This window comes from Ylistrum balloti, unplaced genomic scaffold (genome assembly GCF_031769215.1).
Source record: "Ylistrum balloti isolate Yb309-2 unplaced genomic scaffold, AGI_CSIRO_Ybal_v1 Utg369646, whole genome shotgun sequence".
Classification (NCBI taxonomy): domain Eukaryota; kingdom Metazoa; phylum Mollusca; class Bivalvia; order Pectinida; family Pectinidae; genus Ylistrum; species Ylistrum balloti.
The window spans coordinates 1,288,485-1,297,630 of record NW_026781904.1 but is presented as its reverse complement, the minus strand read 5'-3'; the positions used below and the strand labels follow the sequence as shown (position 1 = coordinate 1,297,630).

At 32.6% G+C, this 9,146-nt stretch overlaps 3 non-coding genes across 3 annotated transcripts; 2 read left to right on the top strand and 1 right to left on the bottom strand.

Moving 5' to 3' along the window:
• The first annotated feature begins 3,144 nt into the window (after positions 1-3,144).
• Trnal-uag (transfer RNA leucine (anticodon UAG)) lies at positions 3,145-3,225 on the top strand. Its single transcript has one exon. It is a non-coding gene; the product is annotated as a tRNA-Leu (tRNA).
• Positions 3,226-5,387: 2,162 nt separating this feature from the next.
• Trnal-uag (transfer RNA leucine (anticodon UAG)) lies at positions 5,388-5,468 on the top strand. The gene has a single exon. It is a non-coding gene; the product is annotated as a tRNA-Leu (tRNA).
• A 301-nt stretch (positions 5,469-5,769) lies between these two features.
• Positions 5,770-5,850, bottom strand: Trnal-uag (transfer RNA leucine (anticodon UAG)). The gene has a single exon. It is a non-coding gene; the product is annotated as a tRNA-Leu (tRNA).
• Positions 5,851-9,146: the final 3,296 nt, after the last annotated feature.

Here is a 9,146-nt window from a genome sequence, read left to right as displayed (position 1 = left end):
TATATATAGAAATCGATTTAATTGTCAAATATTGAACCAGATAAATGTTTCAATGTGTTACTTTTTATATCGAGTGAAAAATTTCAGATTATTACGCGGATGTGTTAACAATTCACTCCTTTCTGTTACCAGTAATCCACTACATTCTAACTGCTACAGATATGGGTACCGTATCAAAACACGTGACCTTACCAGTACCCAGCTTAAATTAATTAAATGCGTCGGTACATATATATGTATACTTAAAACCATACACTCACTTTCAATTTTGTACAGTCTCTCCATTATGTTCTTTCTGAAATAACTATGTGATGTTTTCTTTAGAGTAGTACACGTCTGGCTTAACATGTGGGCTGATCTACCGGTATAGGGCAACACATAGGTGAGGATGGATCACGCGCGACATAGCGATAGATTTTATGAGGGTGTGATAGTAGAAAATGAATCAGAGCGATTTGCTTGTTGTTTTTCACGTTACAACATGACAATTTAATGGTAGTAACATAAATCTTGTACCCATACTTGACAACCAGGGAGCGATAACAATCATTTTTGCTCTCTGCACCCTATCCTCGATACTCCAGTGGTTACGATCACTTTCACTCTCGGATGATAGTCCCATGTGCAATACTTTGTGAGCAAGACGAAAAAACAGTTTCGTCCTTTGACGTACATCAAGCGAATCTTGGGATGGGATAACGCTTATATTGTTATTTGTAAGCATATCAACCTGTTATTTGTAAGTTTTTGTTTCCTGGAAGCAATCAAATTACTTCACGTGTGCCTTCGTCGTTGCTATGACATGCTCCAGGCGTACAGAGAGCGAAAGTGATCGTTAAAGCCATAGAGTATTGAGGATGGTAAAAAAAATGCATGAGGGCAATTGCCTCTTTGTTTTTCTTGTCAGAATATGACATGTGATCTTTCAGGGATTATTGAAATAAATCTGATACTATACTGGGTTTTCTTTCAGTAATGTGAAGCTTCACAAAACTTCCAGTGAACTCGTTGACCTTATTATTCCATTGACATTACACTTTTGTTTTGTAAAATAAGACGTTTATCATACAATATTGTGATTGGTTTAATACAATTCATACCGTTTTTTAAAGCAGTTATTATTTTTTGTAATAAGAGTTTATTAATACTTAGTAGCATTTAGTAGTACGGTCTTGCCTTCCTGACAGCTTTAATCAACTTGAGCAAAGATTTTTCGTAGAATCTATGAATTAGACACTTTTTGTAGTTTTAATATTTTTGGTAGATATTTTACAACCTGTGTTGGTATAAATCAATATTTTATTTAGCATCAGCTGTTGGAAGAGATATTGTTATGCTATACCCAATGATAGTAAAGGAAAGGTTGGGCACCTTGTGTATCTAGAGATACTTAATAATTGTATTTCATGTTAAATGTAAGTAATACTGTGTTTTATCTTAAGAGATTTCAACATTCGTATCAAATAAAAGCAGAACTTATATTACCCTATGACTTACAGTTAATAGCTATTGAGAAGAAATATTGATATCAAATTAAAAAAAAAATTGAATAATACATATCACGTACACGCGTGTTTTGAGATTCAATGCTGATGTTGTTTAAATACATATGCATCCATACAATTTATTATAATAAATTAATTGTTACACATTTTTATATGTCTTTTGTCGTATTTAAACCTTCTACGTCTCTGACATCCTCGATACTCCAGGGTTTTACAATCACTTTCGCTCTCTGCACCCATAGAACATGTCAGGGCAAAACTGAAAATAAAAACTAGTTTGACCCTTTGATGTACATCAAACAAATCTCGAGGTCGTTTTACGGTATATTGAAATGGCTTTGAAGTTAGATGTTTCTACTTTTCGATATCCAAAAGGCCTGTCATTGGTCAGTATTTTTTTCCTAAAACCCGCCAAATTAAATCGCTAGTTCATTCAATTTTGCCATGACATGTTCCAGGGATAGAAAGAGCGTAAGTGATCGTAACCCCTGGAGTATCAAGGATGGTATCCACTATCATTCGTTATAAACAAGTTCACGGTGGAGGCCTTATTATGAACATAAGAACAATTATGATTTGTTAGAGTAAATACTGGAGATTTCGGTTTTTGTTTTCTACTGCTTTATTACCAGTCGATCCTGTGTAACATGATGTGCGTGAAGATTGTCACAAATCAAACATCACCAAAGACTATTATCAGTTATACAATTTTGTAACATACCCAAGATAATAGAAAGAGATAAAACATTTAAAAATAAATTCGTTGAATAAAAAAAAAACCAAGCAAACAAAAAACAAAAGAAAATACCAACATGTCTACATAATTATAATCTAAACTCAGATTCCATAAAAGTAGGACAAAATATGAACAAAAGAAAGATTTACACGGAGACTCATGAAAACTCACAAGAAGAATAAGACCAGGTGTTGTGGAAGAGTAACCGTCTTCTGCTCTATCGACGACATCCTCCGTGTAAACTTGGTCAAGTAAGTAGTGTAACGTTCCTTACTTGGATTATTATCAAGTGATATAAATCGTTCACATTCCTACTGTTATACTGCTGTTGTTAATAGGTGTTATCATGGTAGATGATATATCAACATTCACCGACTTACAGGGTCTGTAAAAGTCCCTGATTATCTGTATCTTACGTTCGTACATCATTGTATTGCGAATTAATATCTTTAATATAAGTAATATATTGTTTTATGGTGTAGATTATCACGATTAAAGTACCTGAAGTCTATTAGTTATTTGCAGCAAAGTTAAAGAAATTTCCGTCCTGATGAAGACTCAAACGGTCAAATTTTGGAATATAAGAAAACAAGTACTTGTATTAGGCATCAAATGGAATAATCACTTTAAGTATAAATTACATATATTGCCTTCACATGTCAGTAATTACTAGTAACTTTTATAATATATTGACAGACTTAACAATATTATTCAGTAATTCGTTTGAATAACTAAGATGTTTTATGACAAATATAAGTTGTGTTTGGCATTTTTTGGAATATTACACGATGTCCATTGATAATTCAAGAAACCTAAAATTTAAGATAATATATAAACATATTATAATTTTAGGAATATAAACGATATCCATCGTATTTTGATTATATTACTTTTTAGAGTATAGGTAGCGTGGCCGAGCGGTCTAAGGCGCTGGTTTTAGGCACCAGTCTCATTGAGGCGTGGGTTCGAATCCCACCGCTGCCAATAATCTAATGTTTTATTTTATTCCATTGTGTATTTCTGGGAATTTCAAAAATATGTACAGCATTACATGCGTGTAACAGAGCTTTAAAAATGATGTATTTGAACTCCACAAATCTTACATTTACAATACCTGTCAAAGGATCGAAACGTTACAGACCGGGAAATCGCCCCACAAAACGTGCCCTTACCAATGTTGGGTCAAATGGAAACAAATTGATTCAATGTTCACAAAACTCTCCCCAGGGGCACACATTTCCCTCGTGGAGGTGTTAAGTTTACAATAGTTTATGTTGGAACATTAAAAGTTTAAGCATAATTTGTTTAATATCGTTTGAAAATATTTCAAACTTTATTAGAATCCTTTATTTTTTTAATACATCACTCAAAAACATTCATTTTGACAGGTTTTAAAGTCAGCTATTTTTTGTAATAAGTATTTGTTAATGCTTATAAATACTTAGTAACATTTATTAGTGCGGTCTTACCTTCATAATAGCTTTTTTTCAACTCGAGCAAAGATTTTTCGTAGTTGTAGTTGAAATATTTCAGATGTTGAAAGACATATTGTTATGCTATACCCAATGGTTGTTTTGCATTAACAAATATTAAAGAAAAGGGTTGCACATCTTGTGTATCTTAAGATAATAAATAATTGTTTATTTTATGTTGAAATTAAGCAATAATGTGTTTTGTCTTAAGAGATTTAAACATTCGTATAAAATAAAAACAGAACTTTTATTACCCTATGACTTATAGTATATAGTTATTGAGAAGAAATATTGATAGCAAGTTTAAGGAAACATTCAGATTAATAAATATCACGTACGTGTTTTGAGATTTAATGCTGATATTGTTTGAATACATATGCACACATACCATTCATTATAATAAATTAATTGTTACACGCTTTTATATGTCTTTGTCGTATTTAAACTTTATAGGTCTCTGAAATCCCTTATACTCCACCGCTTTAACGATCACTTTTAAATAAATTTTAAGATCGCTCTCTGCACCCCTGGAACATGTCGGGGCAAAATTGGAAAAAAAAACCTAGTTTGATCCTTTGATGTACATCAAATGAATCTCGAGGTCGTTTTATAAAAGCTTGTAATGGCTTTGAAGTTGGATGTTTCTACTTTTTAATCTTCAAACGGAGTGTGTATGCCTGTGATTGGTCTTTTTTTCTCTCCTAGAAACCGTCAAATTAAATCGCTTGTGCTTTAACTTTTGCCATGACATGTTCCAGTGGTAGAAAGCGAAAGTCGTAACTCTTAGAGTGTCGAATATGGTATCCACTATCATTCGTTATAAACAATATCACAATGGAGGCCTTATTATGAACATTAATAACAAGTACGATTGGTTACAGTAAACACTGGAGATTTCAGTGTATTATTTTCTTCTGCTTTCTTACCAGTCGATCCAGTGTAACCTGATGTGTATGAAAATTGTCACAAATCAAACATCACCAAAGTTGTCAGTTATATAATTTTTTAACATACGTACCCAAGAAAATAGAATTACACCAAAATGTACATTTAAAAATAACTTCTTTTAAAAAACCAAGCAAACAAAAAACAAAAGAACCAAACACCAACATGTCAACGTACTCATAACCTAAACTCAGATTCAATGAAACTAAAGCAAAATATGAACAAAACAAAGATTTACACGGACAGTCATGAAAACGTACACGGAAAATAAGACCAGGTGTCACGGAAGGTTAACCGTCTTGTGCTCTATCGACGACATCCACCGAGTAAACTTGGCCAATCGAAGTAAGTATAGTGTAACGAGTCACCATAATCATAATCTAAACTAAGATTTCATAAAAGTACAAGGCGACTAAGACCAGATGTAATACTCCTGCTGTAGATAGGTATTATCGTGGTAGATCAGATATCAACATTCCCCAACTTACAAGGTCTGTAAAAGTCCCTGATTGTCACATCTTGTATTGCCAATTAATATATAATATAAGTAATATGGTATATCGACAGACTTTTGTAATTCAGTATTTCATTGAAATATCCATTGATAATTCAAGACACCTAAAATTTAATATAATATATATATATGTTATAATTATAATAATATATATTATAATTGTTTGGGCAATAAACAATATCCATCGTATTTTGTCAAATCAGGTTTTAGATATAGGTAGCGTGGCCGAGCGGTCTAAGGCGCTGGTTTTAGGCACCAGTCTCATTGAGGCGTGGGTTCGAATCCCACCGCTGCCATAAATGATACTTTTTAATTGTTAATTTATTCCGTTGAATATTTTTGTGGATAAAAATGGAGTATGATGGATATGAACTCCACAACTTTAAAGGGATCAAAACGTCAAACAAAATCCCATAACTTGTATGGAAAAGGTACGTTTTGTAGAGCAATATCACCCTAGTCTGTGACGTTTTGATACATTGACAGTAATGGTAAAGGTACAACTTGTGGTATTCAAATTCATCAGGTCCTTTTTGTAAAGCCCCATAACACACGTGTAATGCTGTACGTATTTTAGAAAACGGAATAAAATAAGTATGGCAGCGGTGGGATTCGAACCCACGCCTCAATGAGACTGGTGCCTAAAACCAGCGCCTTAGACCGCTCGGCCACGCTACCTACATATCGAACATCATACGATAAAATACGATGGATATTGTTTTACAAAAGTCTGTCGATACAGTAATTATTGACATGTGAAAGTAATGTATGTGATTTATACTTAAAGCGAGTATTCCATTTAATTTCTTATATTCCAAAATTTGACCGTTTGAGTCTTCATCAGGACGGAAATTTCTTTAACTATGCTGCAAATAACTAATAGACTTCAGGTACTTTAATCGTGATAATCTACACCATAAAACAATATATTACTTATGTCAAATATATTAATTCGCAATACAAAGATGCACGAACGTAAGATACAGATAATCTGGGACTTTTACAGACCCTGTAAGTCGGTGAATGTTGATATCTCATCTACCATGATAACACCTATTAACAACAGCAGTATAACAGTAGGAATGTGAACGATTTATATCACTTGATAATAATCCAAGTAAGGAACGTTACACTACTTACTTGACCAAGTTTACACGGAGGATGTCGTCGATAGAGTAGAAGACACTTACTATTCCGTGACACCTGGTCTTTTATGTAATATTAGTTTAGATTATAATTATGTTGATATGTTGGTATTTTCTTTTGTTTTTTGTTTGATTGTTTTTTGTTTTTTTTTTTTCATTTAAAGAAGTTATTTTTAAATGTAAATGTTTGATTTATTTCCATTATCTTAAGTAAGTATGTTACAAAATTACATAACTGACAATAGTCATTGGTAATTTTGATTTGGGACAATTCTCACACACATCATGTTACACAGGATCGACTGGTAATAAAGCAGGAGACAATCAGAACTGAAATCTCCAGTGTTTAATGTAACCAATAATAATCGTTATTAATGTTCATAATAAGGCCTCCGCCGTGAACATGTTCATACCGGATGATAGTGGATACAATCTTCGATACTCTAGGGGTTACGATCACTCTGGAACATGTCATAGCAAAATTGGAGGTACAAGCGAAGTAATTTGATGGGTTCCATAAGAAAAATAACTGACTGATCAAAGGCTGACACGCTTCTTTTGAAGATTTAAATGGAGAGACATCCAACTTTGAAGGCATTACAATATACTGTAATGCGACCTCCGGATTCGTTTAGTGTACATCAAAGGATCAAGCTAGTTTTGCAGTTTTGCCCTGACATATTCCATGGGTGCAGAGAGCGAAAGTGATTGTAAACCCCTGGAGTATCGAGAATGTCAGAGATCTTGAATGTTTAAATACAACAAAGATATATAAAGATGTGTAACAATTAATCTATTATAATAATGTTATGGATGCATATATATTTAAACAACCTCAGTATTAAATCGCAAAACATGTGTACGTGATATCAATCAGTTTCTACAAATCTGATATCAATATTTCTTCTCAATAACTATATACTATAAGTCATAGGGTAATCTAAGTTCTGTTTTTATTTGATACCAATATTAAAATCGCTTACATTTCTTACATAATTACTTACATTCAATATGATATAAATAATTAATGATCTCTAGATACACAAGATGTGCAATCTTTTATTTACTATCTTGTTAATGCAAAACACCATTTGGGTATAGCCTAATAATATGCCAAATAAAATATTGATTTATACCAATACAGGTTGTAAAATATCTTCTATAAAACTTCGAAAAGTGTTTGATTAATAAATTCTAAGAAAAAAGTTTGGCTCAAATTAATGAAAGCTATCATGAAGACCGTACTACTTAATGTTACTACGCTTTGATTTTTATGAATACATATTACAAAAAAAAACCCCAATAAAACAAAAACAAAAAAAGAAAATTGTTTTAAAACTCGTATTTATTGTGTTAAGTAAATCACAGTGTTGTATTATCCACGTCTTATCTAAAGGTATAAAATTTATTTTCAGGTAATACAACAAAATCAATGGAATAATAAAGCTATCGAGTTCACTGGAAATTTTGTGAAGATTTACATTATTGGCAGAAAAAGCAGTAAGGTATCAGATTTATTTCACTACCTCGTGAAAGATCAGAGGTCATGTTCTGACGAGAAAAACAAAGAGGCATATCGCCCGATGCATTTTCTATCATCCTGGATACTCTAGAGCTTATCAATCACTTTCGCTCTCTGTACCCCTGGAACACGATATGACAAAAAGGAAGGCACGAGTAATTTGAATGTTTCCAGGAGACAAAAACTGACCAATAACAGGTTGATATGCTTACAAATAGCAATATACCGTTATGCGATCCCAAGATTCGTTTGAGGTACATCAAAAATCGAAAGTGTTGTAATCCCTGGAGAATCAAGGATGGACAGAAGATTTATTTCACTACCACTAAAAGGCCAAATGTTCTAACGTGAAAAGCAAAGAGAAAAATTGCAAATCGAGCTACCTACCTCGCGAAATTAAATATTTATGCAGTAGTTTTTGTGAATTCATTGATTTTCGAGAAGCTTTGGTATTTTGGATTTGGATGAAAAGAAGAAATGACTGTTAGTAGCTATAGGCAGTGTACGGCAAGTCTTCTATGGCTAAAAGCCTTCAATAGTATTCCGAATAACCCGATATTAAAGTTCGAGTATCCTCGCTGTTTTACATATAGATTTCAACCAGGTGATAAAGAATCATGGGTAATTATTAAACTTTCAATAACTAACTACAGGTAAGTCGCTAAACTTTCGTGAACGTCATATTTTGTACATGAATTGTTAAGTATGTCATTTGATCGATAAACATAGTTTTATAAGATACAGTACAACCTTTTTACAATATATGCCTGAAAGGAATTATAGTTATTTTGTAGCTAATCTTCCGAAAAACAATTTTTGTAGCTAGTATTGTTTTGATGTCGCTTAATGACAGATAAAAAAATCGTCAATTGCCTTAAATATACCCTAGTCGATAATACATAATGGTCATTAGAAAAAAGGAGATTCGCTGTGGATTTTACAAGTTTATGGAATATTAATCTTGACCTCGACATGGTTCTTAACATGTCATGAAAATACAGTACTCGTTTACGACAAGGTCTCTATTTATAGGCTCACGGGAATACCCTAACACCAAAACATATTTGCTTAACATGAGTTCCAGATAGTCACCCCTAGTAAGCACTTGCGTCATTTTCTGATGTGTAATAGTAATTGTAGATGTAAATTTTTATTTGCATTGAATATTTTGTTTTGTTTTTTTTCATTTTAGCTGGAGGTCATTAATATCAAAAGACAGTGGTTTTTATGCTAGTAAATCTGTGTACGTAAATCTAGGCAGAAGTCAGATATAAGTGGATTAAAAAACTGTATTGATTTAGAAATTG